The sequence below is a fragment of the Hypanus sabinus genome, chromosome 2 (genome assembly GCF_030144855.1).
Source record: "Hypanus sabinus isolate sHypSab1 chromosome 2, sHypSab1.hap1, whole genome shotgun sequence".
NCBI lineage: Eukaryota > Metazoa > Chordata > Chondrichthyes > Myliobatiformes > Dasyatidae > Hypanus > Hypanus sabinus.
This window is the reverse complement of record NC_082707.1, coordinates 156,179,596-156,188,533: the sequence shown is the minus strand read 5'-3', so window position 1 is coordinate 156,188,533 and position 8,938 is coordinate 156,179,596.

Here is an 8,938-nt window from a genome sequence, read left to right as displayed (position 1 = left end):
TCATGGTATGCTGATCTGATTCAGCTTTTTTAAAAACCAATCACGTGTTAATGTAAAAGTGTTGCTTTGATTTTATTGATAGAAATTAATTGTTAATCCTAAATATCACCTGGAGAAAACTTTAAATCTGTGTAAAGTTTGTCAAAAATCTCTGACAATTGCAGATTTTATGTTCTGTTTTTGTTTGTCTTGCAGTTACTTATATAAAGCCCAAGCTTTAAAATACGTAGTTAAGAATCCCTGGAAGACAAATATATTTCATTATTTTTTCACTGGATTAGAGTCAGAGTCATAGAAAGCAAAAGTGCAGAAACAAACCCTTTGACCCATCTAATCTATGCCAAACCATTTAACCTGCCTAATTCTATCAACCTACACCCAGACCATCGCCCTCCATACCCGTCCCATCCACGTACCTAACCAAACTTCTCTTAAACATTAAAATTAAAATCATTGGCAGCTCATTCCACACTCTCACCAGCCTCTGAGGAACGATGTTTCCTCTCATATTCCCCTTAAGCTTTTCACCTTTCTCACTTAACCATTGACATCTAGTTGTAGCCTCACTCACCATCAGTGGGAAAAGCCTGTCTATGCCCCTCATAATTATATATACCTCTATTAAATCTCCCCCCAATCTTCTATGTTCTAGGGAATAAAGTCCTAACCTATTCAATCCTTCCTTTTAATTCAGGTCCTCCAGACCCGGCAACATCCTTGTAAATTCTCTGTACTCCTTCAATCTTATTCACATCTTTCCTGTAGGTAGGTGACCAAAACTGCACACAATACTTCAAATCAAGCCTCACCAATGTCTTATACAACTTCAACAAAACATTCCATCTCCTGTACTCAATGCTTTGATTTATTGAGGCCAATGTGCCAAAAGCTTACTTTACAACCCTATCTACCCGTGACACCACCTTCAATGAATTATGGACCTGTATTCTCTTTGTTCTACCACACTCCTCAGTGCCCTACCATTCACTGCGTAAGACCTACTGTGGTAAACTATGTATACCTGTCTGGACACGGCCCTCTGCTGACTGCTCCTGTGGTTCCTCCCACAGACCCCTGTATAAAGGCAATTGGAGGCACTGCTCCCCCCTCAGTCTCTGAGATGCCGTGCTCCATTTTGATGCTAATAAAAGCCTATCGTTCACCTCCCGTCTCCAAGAGTTATTGATGGTGCATCACCTACCCTACTTGGTCATACCACCATGCAAAAACCTCATACTTGTCTGCATTAAATTCCATCCATCAGTTTTCAGCCCATTTTCCAGCTGTTGTAGATCCCTCTGCAAGCCACAATAGCCTTCCTCACTGTCCACTACACCCCCAATCTTGGTGTCGTCCACAAATTTGCTGATCCAATTGACCACATTATCATGCAGATCATTGATATAGATGACAAATAACAAAGAACCCAGCACCAATCACTATGGTACGCCACTAGTCACAGACCTCCAGTCAGAGAGGCAACCATCTACTACCACTCTCTGGCTTCTCCTGCAAAGTCAATGTCTAATCCAGTTTACTACCTCATCTTGATTGCTGAGCAACTGAACCTTCTTGACCAATCTCCCATACGGGACTTTCCCAAATGCCTTGCTAAAGTCCATGTAGATAACATCCATTGCCTTCCCTTCATCCACTTTCCTGGTAACTTCCTAGAAAATGCTTCTACGATTGGTTAGACATGACCTACCATGCAAGAAGCCATGCATACTATCCTTAATCAGTCAATGTCTCTCCAAATACTTATATATGTAGTCTCTTAGAATACCTTCCAATAACTTTCCCACAACTGATGTTAGACTCAACACCTATAATATCCTGGCTTATACTTAGAGCCTTTTTTAAACAACAGAACACCATTAGCTATCCCCCAATCCTCTGGTACGTCACCTGTCGCTATGGATGATTTAAATATCTCTGCTAGTGCCCCAGCAATTTCTGCACTTGCTTTCCATAGGGTCCAAGGGAACACCTTGTCAAGCCCTGGGGATTTATCCACCCTGATTTGCCCCGGGATATCTAACACATCCTCCTCTGCAATTTTCTACAGGGTCCATGACGTTGATGTCACTTTGCTCACTTCTATAGACTCTGTGTCCATCTCCTGAGTAAATACAGATTTAAAAATATATTTAAAATCCCCCCATCTGTTTTGGCTCCACACATGGTTGACCATTCTGGTTTTCCAGAGGACCAATTTTGTCCCTTGCAATCCTTTTGGTCTTAACATATCTGTAGAATCCCTTAGAATTTCCCAGACCCTAGCAACCGGGCGGCAACATACCATCAAGAAATCTCATTCTTCTCTCAGAACCTCCTTTCTGCTTCCCTAACTAATGAACCCCCTATCACCACAGCTCACCTCTTCTCCCCACTTTTCTTCTGAGCCTTAGAGCCAGACTCAGTGCCGGAGACCCGACCACTGTGACTTTCCTCTGCTAGGTCATTCCTCTCAACAGTAACCAAAGTGATGTACTGTGTTGTTGAGGAGGATGGCCTCAGGGGTACTCTGAGGATTAAATCCATCTATTTTTTGCTAAATAAAACTGATATAAAAATGTAAGATATAAAACTGTGACTGGTTAAATTAAGCCAGGATATTTTAGCTTCTAAGCCTCATGCAAATACATCAGGACTAAGTTGTGTCAGAGTCCATAACTTAGTGACAAAATTATGCAAATATCTTGCCTTGAGCCTAACAGTTCAGATCAATTTCCACAAGAGGAAAGTACGAACATCTCAACTTGTGGCAAAAAGGTCTGTAAAAAAAAATTGCTATAAATGTGGATATAAATAATACATAAATAATCAGTGTACAAAAATCATTAAAAAAAACCTCAGTCTAGGCCTATCTAGTACCTTCTGTTTGATGAAAGCAAAAAAAAGTTTAATTGTAGCAGTGTTTTCTATTAAATGCATCTAAAACTTGAGATTCAAGATAACCTAAAGTTAAATAATTCTGATCAAATTTCTTTAATACACACACGGAATATTCAATTTTAATTTGATTTAGATTGAGATAAATCCTAATCTGGTGCTGAAAATGTAAAACAGAAAATGGATTTCCATTAATTTTGTCACATTTCTGTCAATCGCCTATTTTGACACAACATTGTTAGTTTTCCCTGGAAAGAATAGTTCACTGCCTTTTCTGAAAGCTACCCTCTTGTGGTGTTTATAGGAAATGATTATTTAAGAGTGGTTAGTTCATTTTGCACTATTCATATTATCAAAATATTAAATTAATTCAATAACTGAACATCTTAATTAGTAATATATTTGTTTTTACTACAAATTACTTTATATTCAAGCAATTGTAACTTTTCCAATGAGTGCCTAGAAAGAGTTCAAACTAAATGTATTGTGCTGTTTATATAAACCATTTAATCCATCTAAGCATTAATAAGGAATTTAAAGGTTTACAATGCTATATTATTCTTTTAACTTTACCCACATACAATGCCTATAAAAAGTATTCACCTCCCTTGGAAGTTTTCATGTTTTATTGTTTTATAACACTGAATCACAATCAATTCAATTTGGCTTTTTTTGACACTGATCAAACAGGTCTCTACAAAATGATCAAAATTAATTACAAATATAAAATATAGAATAATTGATTGCATAAACACATAAGCATTGATTGCAGTAGCTGGCCCTTCAATATGACACACCAAATCATCACTGGTGCAACCAATTTCTTTTTGAAGTCACGTAATTAGTTAAATTGGGATCAATGAGTGCAGTCAAGGTGTTTCAATTGATTGTGGTAAAAATATACCTGTTATTTGGAGGGTCCAACTGTAGGTGAGTCAGTATCCTGGCAAAAATTACACCATGAAGATAAAAGAACACTCAACTCTGTGAAAAGGTTATTGAAAAGCACAAGTCAGGAGATGGATACAAGAAAATCTCCAAGTCACTGAATATCTCTTGGAGTACAGTTAAATTGATCATCAAGAAATGAAAAGATGGCACAGCTGTAAGTCTGCCTAGAGCAGACTATCCTCAAAAGCTGAGTGTCTGTCCAAGAAGGGGGCTAGTGAGGTAGGCCACAAAGAGACTTGACAACTGTGGAGGAGTTAAAAGCTTTAGTGGCTGAGATGGGAGAGACTGTGCATACAACTGTTATCCAAGTGCTTCACCTGTTGCAGCTTTATGAGAGCGGCACAGAGAAAATCGCCGTTGAAAAAATTTGCATGAAATCTCAGCTAGTTTGCCAGAAGGCATGTGACTCTGAAGTCAGCTTGAAGAAGGTTCTATGGTTTGATGGCTTTTTGGCCATCAGACTAAACTCTATGTTTGGCATATCATCAAAAACATACCATCCCTGCCGTGAAGCATGGTGGTGGCTGCATCATGCTGTGGAGATGCTTTACTGCAACAGGCCCTGGAAGGTTTGTGAAGGTAGAGGGTAAAATGAATGTAGCAAAATATAGGGAAATCCTGGAGGAAAACCTGATGCAGTCTGCAAGAGAACTGCAACATGGGACAAGATTTGTTTTCCACCAAGACAATGACCCCAAGCATAAAGCCAAAGGTACACAGGAATAGCTTAAAAACAACAATGTTAATGTCCTGGAGTGGCCAAGACAGAGTCCAGAGCTCAATCCAATTGAGAACTTGTGGCTGGATTTGAAAAGGGTTGTTCACTCAGGATCTCCACACAATATGACAGAGCTTCAGCAGTTTTGTAAAGAAGAATGGGGAAATATTGCAATGTCCAGATGTGCAAAGCTGATAGAGACCTATCCACACAGACTCAAGGTTGTAATTGCTGCCAAAGGTGCATCTTCTAAATACTCACTCAAAGCAGGTGAATACTTAATACAATCAATTATTTTGCGCTTTATATTTGTAATTAATTTAGATCACTTTGTAAGATCTGTTTTCACCTTGACATGAGAGTCTTTTTCTGTTGATCAGTGTTTTAAAAAAAAAAGCCAAATTAAATCCATTGTGATCCAATGTTGTAAAACATTTAAATTTCCAAGAGGGTGAATACTTTTTGTAAGCACTATAAACGTGAAACTACCTCTTCTGTCTACTCCAATATTGCTGAGGAAGGAGCTGCAGGACTTAAAGTCATAATGTCATAGAAAAGTATAGCACAGAAGCTTTGGCCCATTTACTCCATGCTGAACCATTTAAACTGCCTACTCCCATTGACCTACACCCAGACCATAACCTCCATACCCCTGCCATCAACATAACTATCTAATTGTGACTTAAGACTCCGATTTAATGAAAGAATAATCATCGTTGTGGCTATCCCTCGAGGTCGACGATGATGGTCTTTGTTCCGTTTCCACAGAGCGAAGATGCCTGTGCATGTATTTGTTTAATATGTACTTAATGTTGCACTCCAAGAAGCACACGATGCTTCACAAATCAACCAACTGATTCCAATTGCATGGAAACCACAACGATTGGAGCTGATGAATTTGTTGCAGCCTTCATCCGCCTTCACAGCCATTAAGTTCAAAGTAACTTTGGCCGCCTGTTCCACCGTTGAGGTCTTCGTTGGATTGCTCTTTGTCACGGACCTCACCCTTGACCTTACCACTATGGGTGACCCTACCAGGAGCATAGCTCCAGACGGCATCACTCTCAGGATCTCAGCACCACACAAGCTTCTCCACCATGACAAGGTGACAGTCCAGGGAGAAGATACAGTACAGAATAATATACAGTACAGTATTTCCAAGTCAGTCACATTTAGTGTGATGAAAATATGAAAATAGTCATATCTTTTTTGGGTTTTAATCCAGATATCATTAAGCAAGCGGACATAATTTTAAGGGGGTTGAAGGTAAGTGATGCTTTCATGTCAGATGTAATTTCCTTAACAGATTGGTGGATGCATGGAACATGTTGCCAGTGGCGGTCATAGAGGAAAATACATTGGGGGCATTTAAGAAACTGTTAGATAGTAAAATGGAGGGCTATGTAGGAGGGAAGGGTTAGATTGATTTTAGAGGTCAAAAGGTCGGCATGAAATCATGGGCTGACGGGCCTGTACTGTAACGTTCTATGTTCTTTGATATAAACCCAAGACATAGAAATGGGGGTGGCAACAATTACTTGATAGGTTTGCCATTGTAATACAGCCCTTCTCATTTTTGTAACTTTGGAAGTTGCCCATGAGGTAGTTTTGCAGTTTTTTTTAGGAGATCTTGGTTAAAGTACACATTGCAATTAGTGATACATATTTAGGTTAAAAAAAATCACTTTCATACACTGTCATCAATTTGAAAAAAAATCAGTTATTGAATGCATTTGGTTCTGTTACAAAAATTGTGCTTCTTTAAATAGAATAATTTACTATATTTAGTATAGAACAGTTTGCATGGTATAATTAATTTGAAATGTGGGTTTATGGTATAATAATGAATAGCCCATTTGGAGGAAAAGGGACAACATATCCAAATTTTCTGATGGCACCAGATTAGGTTGCATAATAATGTCACTGGATCTGAAAATTGCCAGGACACATTGACAGATTATCTGATTGGGCAAATAGAGGCTACATGAGGTCACGTACTTTGGACACAAGAATGATTGTCCAAGTTACTATCTGAATTCAAAAAAGCCAAAAGCTGTGCAAAAGGATAAGACATTTTTGAGAGATCAGAGCTGGGACCACCAGAGGTCAGTGTTTGGACTCCAGCTACTCACACATCAATGATTTGAATGAGGAACCAAACCTAAGATTTCTAGATTTGTTGATAATATAAAACTGGGCCGGATTGTAAATTGACAAGACAATGAAATGATACTTCGAGACAATATAGACAGATTGAATGAGTGGGCAACAATGTAACAGGATAAAGTGGGTAATGAGCTATAGACACAGTTCAGCACATCATAGAAACCGGCCTGCGCTTCGTGAACTCTGCCTACAGCTTGCTGCCTTGGTAAAGCAGCCAGCATAATGAAAGACTCCATCCTCCCCATTCACTATCACACCCCCCCCCCCTCCATCCCACACCACCAAAACAGAAGGCTCAAAAGTGTGAAAAGTCATGCCAGGAGGCTCAAGGACTGTTTCTATCCTGCTGTTATAAAGTGATTGGACCCCTCCCTAGTATGATAAGCACTCTGCCCTCACAATCTCTCATTTTGGCCTTGCACCTAATGTCTACCTGCACCGTACTTTCCCCACAACTGCAACACTGCATTCTGCATTCTGTTGCTGTGTTACTTTGTACTACTTTATACAGATCAATTCAGTACTACAGTGTGCAAAGATTCACCAGTCTGACTGTTGAGATTACAGGATTGTCATATGAAGAAAGACTGGGTCCATCAGGCTTTCAACGAAGAATAGTTTATTAGAATAAGAAGGAATCGTGTTGAAACACACAAATTTATAACCTCGTTAGATGATCTAGATACAAGGAGGAAACAGCCATTCAGTTTCAGGATATGGAGTAAGAACTTCAGGATCATGTTTAGAAGAAATTTATTTACTCAATGGATGGTAAACCTCTGGAGTTCTCCACCAGAGAAGGTAGTGAAAGCCAAGTCACTAAACAAATACAAAGAGGTTGATCTCTGAATACAAAAGAATATGGAGAGAGAGTGGGAATATTGCAATGGGATAAAGGAGCAGCTGTGATTGTATCAGATGGCAGAGGATGCTTGAAGGGCCAAATAGCCTACTCCTCTCATTCTTTCTGTCCTGGCTCCATCCACCTACAACCAATATATTTCACCTACTGGATTCTAACCCCACCCTGCCACATCCATTTCCCTTCCCTATCACCCCTGAGGATTTCTATTATCAACTTCTTTACTCATGATAGCATTTATGTTCTTGCTTATCATCCTGTAGCCTCTACCTTCACTTCATTCTCCACTCCACTCCATCTGCCATTTCTTTCCTTATCTACTTCCTGCCTCTGACTCCCAGACCTACCCTTCTCTCATATTGCTCCATCTGCCTGTTATCCTTTACCACTCTTGATCCACCTACTGGCCCTGACCCTCTCCCCCTCTCTTTGTACTGACTATCTTCCCTCTCCACACTTAGTCTTGAAGAGAGCCTTCACCCAAAACATTGACAATTCCTCCCCACTCCCACAGATGCTGGTCAACCCACCGTGGTTCAATTAAATGTCAGAGAAATATATACATCCTGAAATGCTTTTTTCTCCAAAAGTTTGAAGTTTTACTTTAGATTCCAGCAATGTCCTTGTCAGCAATGGCCAAATTTGATAAAATTGCAGACATGTATGCTGGCCAAGTTACTCATCAAATGACTATACACTTTTATAATTTGCTCTTGGCTCATAGCTTAGATTCTATTTAGATTCTATTTCACAAGCATCAAAAATTGCGTTTTGTGCTAACCAAAAGATATTGATCACTTTTAATCAATAATGCCTCTTTACTTCCTCATTAGCATAACATTGCACTAAAATAAAACATTCAGCAGGTTACCTCATCATATACTGTGTATTCCGATTCACTGGGACACATCGTGACCAGTACATTTTGGCCCAATTAAGCAGCTGTCCTAATTAGCCGAAGTCTCATGCTAATTCTTTTTAAAAGTATAAAGAGCACAAACTATCATTTAACTGAGCAACAAATTATGTATTTAAATGAAATATAGGACAAATAGGTAACAGTCCTTCACTAAATGATCAGAAATAAAACCCTATTAATCATTAGACAGCAAATTACATTATACCAATTCATGTGCCAAAGGAAGAGTTACATAAAAGTCAGAAAATCTTTAGTATGGGTCTTTCAAACCAAGTTCCTTTATCTCCATTATATGAAGGAAGCAAACAAAATCAACCTTGAATAATCTGATCTTTTGATTGTCTTATTATGGTTTAAAGGATCATAACATTTTAATTTACCCAGCCATCCTTGCCTCGCCTTCCTTTAGGCATTCAGCTGTTTATTG